The following is a 13,157-nucleotide window of genomic DNA, read 5'->3' as shown; positions in this document are numbered from 1 at the left end:
AGCATGGTGGATAGAGGTGTACCGATGGATGTGGTGTATTTAGATTTCCAAAAGGCATTCGATAAGGTGCCACACAAAAGGTTACTGCAGAAGATAGAGGTACGTGGAGTCAGAGGAAATGTGTTAGCATGGATAGAGAATTGGCTGGCGAACAGAAAGCAGAGAGTCGGGATAAATGGGTCCTTTATGGGGTGGAAATCGGTGGTTAGTGGTGTCCCACAGGGATCGGTGCTGGGACCACAACTGTTTACAATATACAAAGATGACCTGGAAGAGGGGACAGAGTGTAGTGTAACAAAATTTACAGATGACACAAAGATTAGTGGGAAAGCGGCTTGTGTAGAGGACACAGAGAGGCTGCAAAGAGATTTAGATAGGTTAAGCGAATGGGCTAAGGTTTGGCAGATGGAATACAATGTCGGAAAGTGTGAGGTCATCCACCTTGGGAAAAAAAACCAGTAAAAGGGAATATTATTTGAATGGGGAGAAATTATAACATGCTGAGGTGCAGAGGGACCTGGGGGTTCTTGTGCATGAAACTCTTTTAGAGTCTACCTGCAAAACATAAATATTAAACTGTGCCACCCGACCTGGGTGACACACCAGACATTTACAAGGCCCTTTTTTCCTTTTTTTGTTTTTTTTTTGTGTTTTTTTTGTTTTTTTTTTGTTTTTTTTTTGGGCACTAAAATCACAATTTCTCCGGTGCCCCCTATAAAAGGGAAGGGGACACTAAAAGCACCGGCAATTAAAACAAATTAAACTTTAAAATGTAAAATCAAATTAAAATTTGGTTGCCGGGCGTGATGATGCACTCCAGTCCCTCCGGTGCCCACCTCTCGCGGAAGGCCGTTCTTGTGCATGAATCCCAAAAAGTTAGTTTGCAGGTGCAGCAGGTAATCAGGAAGGCGAATGGAATGTTGGCCTTCATTGCGAGAGGGATGGAGTACAAAAGCAGGGAGGTCCTGCTGCAACTGTATAGGGTATTGGTAAGGCCGCACCTGGAGTACTGCGTGCAGTTTGGTCACCTTTCTTACGGAAGGGGAAATTAGTTAAATATGATTTCCCCTTACTTACTGGCTTTGGAGAGGGTACAGAGATGATTCACTAGGCTGATTCCGGAGATGAGGGGGTTACCTTATGATGATAGATTGAGTAGACTGGGTCTTTACTCGTTAGAGTTCAGAAGGATGACGGGTGATCTTATAGAAACATTTAAAATAATGAAAGGGATAGACAAGATAAAGGCGGAGAGGTTGTTTCCACTGGTCGGGGAGACTAGAACTAGGGGGCACAGCCTCAAAATACGGGGGGAGCCAATTTAAAACTGAGTTGAGAAGGAATTTCTTCTCCCAGAGGGTTGTGAATCTGTGGAATTCTCTGCCCAAGGAAGCAGTTGAGGCTAGCTCATTGAATGTATTGAAGTCACAGACCGATAGATTTTTAACCAATAAGGGAATTAAGGGTTACGGGGAGCGGGCGGGTAAGTTGAGCTGAGTCCAAGGCCAGATCAGCCATGATCTTATTGAATGGTGGAGCAGGCTTGAGGGGCTAGATGGCCTACTCCTGTTCCTAATTCTTATGTTCTTATGTTCTTATGTTCAGACGTCAGTACTAGAGAAAGAGGCATAGGCTGGGACGGTGGGGCGCTTGGTGTTCCAGATGACAGCACTTGAGTGCGAGCCGTGGGCTGGGATGGTGGGTCAATGGGTGTAAACTGCTCCATTATATCACCAGCACCACTGGAACCCGCAATGTCGGAATCAAAACCATGGAAGGTGGAACCAGAACCTATGCGAGTGGGAGGCGCAGGCTCGGACGGTGCTGCACTGGCTGTAAACTGCTGCATTACACCAGCAGCATCACTGGGACCCGCAACATCAGAATCAAAATCATGGAAGGTGGAACCAGAACCTGTGCAAAGGTTTGAAACTCTGCTGCTCCGTAATGGGTGCTCATAAACATTAATTTGGAAGCTCTCCCCGTAGACATTTCAGTCATCGCTGCCATCATCAAGTCTGGATCGTCCGCATCTGGTTGTACTGGTTCTTGTTCTGTATCTTCAGGACCCTCAGGGTTGGCAGCATCATCGTCATCATCATCATCATGTTCTGCAAAATACATCAGAACAGTCAAATGTTTAACAGCAAGGGAGGGGGCAGGATGGGTGGCATGAGTACTCTCACACATAGCAGGCCAGGCAGTAGGTTGATTTGAAGGGCCATGATGCATTTACAGGACTTACCCTCTTCCTCGCGTGCGGGCCCAGCTTGTGCTGTACTGATTGCTTTTCTCCATGTAGTACTCATCATAGCCGCTACCCTCTGTTCCAAGGGTGTCAGTGGATGCAGATTGGGCGGGCCTCCTCCTGTTTGAGTTGTTTCCCTTTTGTTGTGGGCCAATTTCTTTTGCAAAGAGTAAAATATAACTTTTTACAGAGTGCGTCTTTCTGCAGGGTGGGACATACAGATAGTCACGTTACAATTCCAATTACATTAAAAAATGAAAATATTACTTACACTAACTACTTGACCAAGTTCATGCCATTTCTTTTTACACTGGCTTCCAGATCTCATGGGATGCACCTCTGCACAGTAATCTTCTGCAACTTGGTTCCAACATTTCTTCATTTCTTTAGGTGGCACTTTTATGCGACCTCTGTTGCTGGTACCTAGCTCCTGCCATCTCTGCCCAATGTCGTTGACTAATATCTCCAGTTCCTCATGCAAGAAATTCTTTGTTCTTGGTGGACATTGTTCCATTGCTGTATTGAATTGACACTCTTATTTTTCAAAACACAACATCGGAATCAAAACCATGCAGCACCTGTTCTGGAAGTTTAGCAGTGAAAAGCAGCACTCACTGATTTCAGCAGGTGATTTATTCAACAGTGCTGCTAAAAGCTTCAGACACCAAAAAATCACCAAAATTCAATCCCAAGCCTTTCCAGAGGTTCACGAGACAAATCAGCACTTTTATTTAAGTTTCTTTAAAAATGGCCGAGTGCCAATATTTCTGGGCTACTGCGTGTGTGCGCACGCTCCAACGCGTATGCACAGGGCTGCCGGCACGACAATCCCTCATTTGACTTAGCCCCACCCCCTTCCATTTGCAGAATCGGCGCGCCTCTATGGCTCCGCCCCCTTGCTGCTGTCTGCGCGCCGCGCCGAGCTCCCAGGGACCAGCAAGGAGCCTGAGAATTACGAGGCAGATTTTTGTTGCGCTTTTAGGCGCGAAAAACAGGCGTCCATGTTGGGGCTGTACCGTTCCAGGCGCGGCCCGAAACTTGACCCTATTATGTGGCACAGAGAAACTAGAATCTATTTTAAAACTTCAATTAAACTTTGCAGAACCAGTTCTACAATTAATAGAGCAGGTTATATATATATATCTATTGACCAATTTTTTTTACTTTAACTGGATTTCTGCCAAAAATACCGTTATGATTTTGAGGCCTAACATTTGGGGAAAAAATGCACCCAGCGGTAAAAATCGACGTTGCACAAAGATTCGCGGCGCAAACCGTGAATTTTCTGAAACTTTTCTCCGAGGCTGATACCGCTGCGAGTTGGGCCGAGGGAGAGGCAAAAACACTAACATTTTTTTTCCACAAAACAAAAAATAAAAAATCATAAAACATTCACAAGACCCTTTTCTAATGAATCACTGCAAAACAATTAAAAATTAAAAATTTAACTTAACTTTTTTGCAGGTTCCAAAGGCTGTAATGCAGGTTTTTCCCCAGTGTTATTTTTGGTCCTGTCTATGGGTCACTGCTGAGCCAAAGATCGGGTGAAAGTGCTTTTTCCAGTCTTGCACGCCGGCAGTCCACTCCCCAGCTGTATTTAAAAAACGCTGGCACAAGACTTCAGTGAATTTCCCGCCGCACCATTTTCTGCCAAAAACGGCGAAATATCGCCGAAAAACCCGGCGCAAGAATGCGGAATTTCCAGCCCCGAATTATTTCAAATATTACTTTTGATTAATTTAACCACTGTAAACGATAAATGTTGGTGGCAGGCATCAGAATGGAAGATACTGGTGAATATTCGTCGGTATTTCTGAGCTTTGAAGCACTATTGAGTGTGCAGAAATTGTATAATATGCTACTTCTTTAACATTTTTTACTAGTCAACATCACAGACGTTTAACTAAAGAGGCACTTAAGACAGACGAAGCAGGAGGAAACCTACAAAAGGATTTGATAAAATCATCAATTGGACAGATCCATGGCAGGTAAAATTCAGATAATTGGAAAGTACTGAACTTTGATAGTAAAAATGGATGTCAGCAGTACTGGAAGGATGATGTATAAATAGATAAAGGTGAAGCAGAAATGGATTTGGCAATGATGATAGATTTATATCAAACCACAGTGGGACAGCAATAAATAAAGCCAAATTAATGCTTCATTATATTACCAGTCAGTTGAGTATAAATCATACGATATCCTAAAACAATACAGTTCTAGTCAAACTGCACTTTAAATTCTCTTGTCAACAAGAGTTCATGCTAGAGTATGCTACATTGCAACTACTCTCTGTATAAAGACTTTTTTTCTAGATTTCCCTTCGAATTATTTTTGTGAGTACCTTAAATTTGTGTTGATTCATGTCTGCCTCGATGGAAACAGTCTTTCACAATTTATCTTTCATAATCATGAAGGCCCAACTTGGGCGACAAATTTGGGGGCTACATTTGGGGCGGGAACCCAGGCGGAGCAATCATTTTAGCACCTTGAAAAAGTTTGCGTCCTCTGCCCAGAAATTAGAAATTTGTCAGAATCGGGCGAGGAGCTGTCAAGGGCGCTAATTAGCCATTGCACACTAGAGCTGGGGGGGAGCAATAATTAAAGTTTGGTCGGTAAATTTGGCGGACCCATTGCGCATGCGCCGAACTCCGAGTCAGACCCCGGGTACAGCCGAGTCTTAAAGGCACGGCATAGTAATGCACCCATTAAAGTTTTAAAATCACTTGTTTTCAACCTGTACTAATATGTCTATCTGCCGCTGCAAACTCGGAGGCTCACGCACCGTGCTCTGTGTAAATGTTGCACTGACTGTGACCTCCGAGGGAGCCGCTTCCTCATCACTTTAAGTAACCACCAGTTAATGACTCTGCAAGCCTATAGCGACTGTTTTCCCAGACGTTGTTCTTGGTGGCCACTAAATGAGGTGGCCGCACCAAATTCTCCGACCAGCATGCAAGCGGAGTCGTTGTACCAGGAATACGTCATGATCAGGGTGATTGTCAGCAGCCAGGTGCTACTGGTTTGCATCCACGGTGAGCCTCTAATGAATTTTCAGTCGGGGCGCTTCCAGTCGCTAATCTCCTATGCTTCCATTAACGCCCCCTCTGGCCGCTAACTGAGGCGTAAGGCAACATAAAATGCAGCCCCTTAACTTTTCATGTCTGTTGAAAATTGTCTAAATACTCAAATCTCCCTTCATCACTGTCACCCCTCATTCTTGGTAACTTCTGAGTGAATCTGAATTGCTTTTTGTCCATTGCTCATATCCAGTTAATTGATGTGATGGGGAGAGTTTGGGCCTTCGCTTTGGATGGATGAGCTTAAAACAAGCTGAAAGCTTTCCCTCATCTGTATCTGTCTTGAGATCAAGAGGATTATTTGTGTCAAATTGTTGCTGTTTCCAGTTTCAACGGGACACAGTGATTGTACAAAGGGAGTGATTCTGTCATCAGGTGCTCCCAGCAGAGAGCATATCTTGGGATGGAAAGTCACAGGCTATACATCCTTAATTTCCTAAGGTCCATTTCTGTGAGCATTGCTTCTGATTGAGAATGTTAGATCAGGGAATCCTGCCAAAAGCATTTTGTCTAACTTAATTTTTTTTGACACAGTAATCAAAAATATTGCCTGGTAATTGCAATGCCATGTCGTAAGTTGAACTTCACAAAGTACTTCATAGTAACCAAAACAAACCTTATAAAAGAAAAATCAACTTCAACATTCGAAAGAATGTTTTTGCTGAATCACACATATATAAAGAAGGTTTATTTTGTAACCTTAAGCATCTGTTGAGTATTTATGGACAAAATAAGCCTATATCATATGCAGGCTGGTGTCCCTACTTTTGCTTGAGTGCGGGGATTTATATTTTGTACGCTGTGGTTCTTATGAACTCTTAATATTCCAAAATCAAATTCACAAAATGGAAGCAGCTAGTTTGCAAAAAAAGCAAACAAGGTGTGGGAAAACTGCCACTTCGAATCGAATGTATTATTTAACAGGCAGTGCCAGTTAACTGACTGATACAGGAAGACATGGTTTAACATGGTCACCAAGTACCACCTACATCTTTCTTTACCAGCATGAATGCAAGCAGCATGAAAAACTGAATCAAATCAAGGAGATGTGGCATCGCCACTGATTTGAAAGAGGGGCCAGAGCTGTTGGCCTCAATTTTCCTGGGGAGCTGCACCATTACATCATAGGGACCCTGAAACAATTCAAAAGCAGGAGAAAATGAAAGACTAAGGTGACTCATGTCGTTAATTCTGCCACTCCATATTTTCCTGGGACTGTCACACTGCTCCGCCATTGCCCTCGCCAAAGCGATTTAGATAATTATCATAGCACCGCCCCCATTAAAATCAATGACCATTGCAATTTTCCTCCATTTAAGCCAATTTCCACGTCGTTGCCATTTAAACTGAAAACTAATGGTTTAAGTGGCACGGCTGTGGTGTGATTGATTGCTCCAAGATCGGGTTTAAACTCCCAGCTGTTAAAGTTCTATTATTATTGCAAAGATTAAACAACAAAGATCTTTAAGTACCTGTGTCATACACCTGGGATTTTCAGTTTTAATATTGCCACGCCATATGTCCGAAGACCAATCAATTTATCAGATCGTTTTTGGAATTTGAATGACTGTTTTTCTACAATGCTCAATCGCATTAAAGCCACTAGCACAACAAACATATATTTCCTAATAACTCTAATTTTCTTATTGATCATTATTGTTTCAATCAGTTATGACTAAATTGATATACGTTTACCTCAAAAACCTCTCAAGCCCATCTACTTAGAGGAAAGCCAGCATATCATTGTGCAAATTTGCACTGATCGATAAAGATTTACTATCTTCAGCCTCATTCTTACCAACAACTTCTCAATAAGTTTAAAAACTCACAGTTAGCTTTCTCAGCTCATTTTATGAATATAATCCTAGAAAATAAAAGTCAATCATTATTAATAATTTATAGTGCAATGCCTGAATTCAGCAGTGAAACTTAAAAGCATCACGACACTCAGGATTGTCAAGATGCCAGTTATTGAAGATTTTTTTATAATAATAGCCCATGATTATATTTTCCCAAAGCAATATTTTTACCTGTGCAATAAAATAGTAATAAAATTATCTTCCAATTTGTTGATGTACTATTCTGTGTAATTTGTGTGAATTTGGAGTCGTGTAATATTATTTAGATTTTGTGTTATTCTCTTATTGTGTGCTTTAAATAGGTTAAGAGATTTAGTGCATCAACTGTAATAGATCCTTTTTGCTCTAAAATAAACATACTTTAGTGAGAAGGTTACATTTAATTTAGAATTACACAGAATATACAGCACAGAGACAGGCCATTCGGCCCAACCAGTCCATGCCGGTGTTTATGCTCCACTCGAGTTTCCTCCTGTCTTTCCTCATCTAACTCTATCAGCATAACCCTCTATTCCCTTCTCCCTCATATGCTTATCTAGCTTCTCTTAAATGCATCAATACTATTCACCTCAACTATTCTCTGTGGTGCCTACCTTTCATAATTTTAAAGACCTCTAGTAGGTCACCCCTCAGCCTTCTCTTTTCCCAGTCTGTTCATCCTTTCCTGATAGGTATCACCTCAGTTCTGGTATCATCCTTGTAAATCTTTTTTGCACTCAATATCTTTTTTAGAATATTGTGACCAGATTGTGCACTGTACTCCAAATGAAGTTTGACGAGGTCTTTACATATCAGAGCGCACCTAATGTCCAGAATTCCATCTTAAATAAATCCTGAACTAGTTTTGATTACTTAGATGGGTCAGAGATGAATTTCCCGGATTTGATTCCCCAAATTGGCTTGGGTTTTTTATTTGTTTTTACGCCTCTCCCAGGAGATCAATGGGGTGGGTGGGGAGTGTATATAGTATGTTACACAGGTCTCACAATTTCACAATTATGTGGGGCAGGCTGGACAGACCAGAGGGTTTTTACCTGTCCATGTTTGTTCATATGTTTGTAAATAATTGTAAACTCCATCTTTGCAAAGCCAAAGTTACTAGTTATTGAATGGATCTGCAAAGAAGCATTGAAGTCCTATCACTACATAATCCTCGACTCCCTTATCGTTCAAAAATCTGTCTATCTCCAACTTCAATATATTCAATGACCCAGCTTCCACAGCTCTCTGGGGTAGAGAATTACAAAGATTCACGACGCACTGAGAGAAAAAATTCATCCTCATTTCTGTTTTAAAAGATGACCACTTATTATGAAACCATGCCCCCTAGTTCTAGATTCCCCCGTGAGGGGAAACGTCCTTTCTGCATCTACCTCAGAATCTTACATGTTTCAATAAGATCACCTCTCATTCTTCTAAACTCCAATGAGTATAGACCAAACCTGCTCAATCTTTCTTCATAAGACCAACCCCTTCATCTCAGGAATCAACCTTGTGAACCTTCTCAGAACTGCATCCAATGTAAGTATATCCCTCCTTAAATAAGGAGATCAAAACTGTACACAGTACTCCAGGTGTGTCTCACCTATGCCCTGTACAGTTATAGCAGGACTTCCCTACATTTATACTCCATCCCCCTTGCAATAAAGGCCAACATTCCATTTGCCTTCCTAATTACTTGCTGTACCTGCATACTAACTTTTTGTGTTTCATGTACAGGGACCCCAAGATCCCTCTGTACCGTAGCATTTTGTAATCTCGCCCCATTTAAATAATAATTTGATTTCTTATTTTTCCTACCAAAGTGGATAACCTCACATTTTCCCACATTATACTCCATCTGACAAATTTTTGCCCACTCACTTAGCCTTTCTATATCCCTTTGCAGAATCTTTGCACCCTCCTCACAACTTGCTTTCCCACCTATCTTTGTATCATCAGCAAATTTGGCTACATTACACTTGGTCCTTTCATCAAAGTCATTAAAATAGATTGTAACTAGTTGAGGCCCAAGCACTGATCCCTGTGGCACCCCACTAGTTACAGTTTGCCAATCTGAAAATGACCCATTTATCCCGACTCTCTGTATTCTGTTAGTTGCCAATCCTCTATCAATGCTAATATATTACCCCCAACCCCGTGAGCTCTTATCTTGTGCAGTAACATTTGCTGTACCTTATTGAATGTTTTCTGGAAATCCAAATGCACGACACCTACTGGTTTCCCTTTATCCACCCTGCTCACTACATCCGCAAAGAACTGCAGCAAATTTGTCAAACATGATTTCCCTTTCATAAAACCATGCTGACTCTGCTTGACTATATTATGATTTTCTAAATGTCCTGCTACTACTTCTCAATAATAGACTCCAGAATTTTCCGAATGATGTTAGGCTAACCGGTTTATAGTTTCGTGATTTCTGTCTCCCTCCTTTCTTAAGTAGGGGGCGTTACATTTGCGATTTTCCAATCTGTTGGAACCTTTCCAAAATCCATGGAATTTTAGTAGATTACAATCAATGCATCCAGTATCTCTGCAGACACTTCTTTTAAGACCCTAGGATGCAGGCCATCAGGTCCAGGAGACTTGTCCACTTTTAGTTCCATTAGTTTGTCTCATACTTTTTCTCTAGTGATTGTTTTAAGTTCCTCCTCCCAATAGCCCCGATTATCAATTATTGGAATGCTTTTAGTGTCTTCTACTGTGAAGACTGATACAAAATATTTGTTCAAAGTCTCTGCCATTTCCCTGTTTCACACTATTAATTCCCCAGTCTCATCCACTAAGGGACCAATGTTTACTTTAGCTATTCTCTTCCTTTTTATATACCTGTAGAAGCTCTCACTGTCTGTTTTTATATTTCTTGCTAGTTTACTCTCATAAACTATCTGCTCTCTCTTTATTAATTTTGTAGTCGTACTTTGCTGGTTTCTAAAAATTCCCAATCCTCTGGCCTTCCACTATTCTTTGCAACATTGTAGGCCTTTGTTTTCAATTTGATTCTATCCTTTACTTCCTTAGTTAGCCACAGATGGTTCATCCTTCCCTTAGAGTCTTTCTTTCTTGCTGGAATATATCTTTGCTGAGAATTATGAAATATCTCCTAAAATGTTTGCCATTGCTTACCTATCATATGACGTTTTAATCTATTTTCCCAGTCCACTTCAGCCAACTCTGCCTTCATATCTTTATAATTGCCTTTATTTAAGTTCAGGACACTAGCTTGAGACCTAGCTTTCTCACCCTCAAACTGAATTTGAACTTCTATCATGCTATGATCACTCTTCCCAAGAGGATCCTTTACTAGGGATCATAAATTAATCCTGTCTCATTACACATTACCAGATCTAAAATAGTCTGCTCCCTGATTTGTTCTAAGAAACCATCCCGAATATGCTCTATGAACTCTTCCTCAAGGCTACCTTTGCCAATTTGATTTGTCTAATCAATATGAAGATTAGCTGCTCATATTCCATCAGCAGAACCTTTTTCTCTGTCCTACCTATGTTGTTGGTACCTATGTGGAACACAGCAACTTGATATTCTCCCTCTCACTCCAAGTCCCTCTCCAGCCCATGCACCGGGCAGGCAACACAGCCTTCGGGACTCATGCTCTCAGCTGCAGAGAACAGTATTGTGATATATTCACAGAGCACAGCACACACACAGCTTCTAACATGGCAGGCAGCTCTGTCGGAAGCCTCTGGAACATACCTGGTTCTGTTTATTATTAACTCTGTAGTTGCAGTGCACAATACATCCACATCCACAGTGTGGAGCTACAAACATTACAAGCTCACAGACATTACACTTCTCCCTCCTTAATGAAGAAGTTATTATAATGAACATCATACATAACTTGCATGTTTATACATAACACAGGATATAGACTTATTTTTTTTCCATATTTACAAATTTAACTTAACCACTTGTTTTCTGTTTCAAAGAGGATACCTTCGCTCTCGAACAGAACCTTCCAAACATGGTGTCGAATCCTTCGAGGCTCATCCTGAGGAACGTTTTCCTCCACGGAATTTCCTTGATTTTCATTTGAACTCGCTCTAACTTCAGACTCTTTGTTTTCCTGACTCGGACTCAAACTTACATTCTGATTTTCTCTTGGATTTGTTTCCAGTACAATAGATGTAGGATATGCTACTGGTGTACCAAAACTATCTGATGAGTCAGAAATAATTAAATAATTCCCACCTTCAACTCCTTCCATGTCTGTAGATAAAATGTGATCAATATGAACAAACCTAACCTGTTCATTATCAAACATCTTGACCAAATATATGCGAGGACCACATATTTTCACCACTCTTTCTAGTAGCCACTTTAACCATTTATGGTGATGGTTCTTCACTCTCACCTTCAGGTTTAATTTCACACTTCTCTCTTGTACTCTACCTCTATCATGATTCTCTTTCTGTCTTAATTGTGTCTCTTCTGTGGACTGTGCCAAATTTGGTTTTAACAACGAGAATCTGGTTCGTGGCTGTCGTTTGAGAAACAATTCTGCTGGTGTTCTATCAATAGTTGTAGGAGGAGGATTACGATATGTAATAAAAAAATTAGCCAATTTGTGATCCAATGACAACTGTCGTTTCCTTGGATTTGGAACTAACATTTGTTTTATGAGGGCACGTTTTACAATTTGTACAGTGCGCTCTGCTGCACCATTCGAAGCAGGATGGTACGGTGGAACCTTGGTATGTTTCACACCATTTTTGCTCGTGAATTGTGCAAATTCTTCTGAATGAAATTGTGGTCCATTATCCGAAACAATTTCTTCTGGGAGGCCAAATGAAGAAAATAAACTTCGCAAAATGTCTAATGTTTTACTTGTTATTTTCCACATTGGAAACACCTCAACCCGCTATCAATCACAATGAACAATTGTTTTCCTTCTAGCTCAGCAAAATCAATATGTAGCCTTTGCCACACCCTAGGAGACCATTTCCATGGCTGTAATGGTACTGATGGTGGTTGCTTGCTTACCGATTGACATGTCATACACTGACTCACGATGTACTCTATATCTTTATCAAGACCTGGCCACCATAAATAACTGCATGCAAAACTCTTGGTCAAGCACATTCCCAGGTGCTGGTCATAGAAGTCTGCTAATAATTTGGACCTGAATTTATTTGGTATAACCACTCTTGCACCCCACATGATGCAATCTTTATCGACTGATAATTCATTCCTACGAATGAAGAACGGATGAATATCTTTGTCTGTTGCCTGGTTTGGCCATCCATTGGCAATATAATCATACACCTTTGACATCACTGGGTCACATTTGGTTGCTCTACCAATCTCTTCAGCTGTGACTGGCAGTTCATCAATGTATGAAAAACAAAAAGTTTCTTCCCTATCGGGTGTAACTTGTGATGGGAAAGGCAACCTAGACATAGCATCAGCATTACTGTGATCAGCTGACTATCTGTATTTAATATATGTATATACTGACAAAATCAAAACCCATCTCCGCATTCGGGCTGCAGCTAATGTTGGAGCTTGGGACTTTGGATGGAGGATTGCTGTTAGGAGCTTATGGTCCATAACAATGGTAAACTTACGACTATACAAGTATTTGCGGAACTTCTTGACCCCAATAATTATTGCCAAAGCTTCCCTTTCAATTTGCGCATAATTACTCTCACTGGCACTGAGAGTGCGTGAAGCAAAAGCAATTGGTCTCTCCTCCCCACTACGTGATACATGAGAGATCACTGCCAACTCCATATGGAGAGGCATCACATGCTAGCTTAATCTCCTTAGATATGTCACAGTGAACTAATATGGTGCTTTCTACCAATTTTCTTTTACACTCCTTGAATGCTGTATTGCATTCTTTCGACCACTTCCAATGGACCTGTTTTTTCAATAGTTCATTCAGTGGATGTAATACTGTTGCCAAATTTGGTAGGAACTTCCCATAATAGTTCAAAAGATCCAAGAATG

This window comes from Pristiophorus japonicus, chromosome 17 (assembly GCF_044704955.1).
Source record: "Pristiophorus japonicus isolate sPriJap1 chromosome 17, sPriJap1.hap1, whole genome shotgun sequence".
Taxonomy (NCBI): Eukaryota; Metazoa; Chordata; class Chondrichthyes; family Pristiophoridae; genus Pristiophorus; species Pristiophorus japonicus.
Note: the sequence above shows the minus strand (reverse complement) of the source record.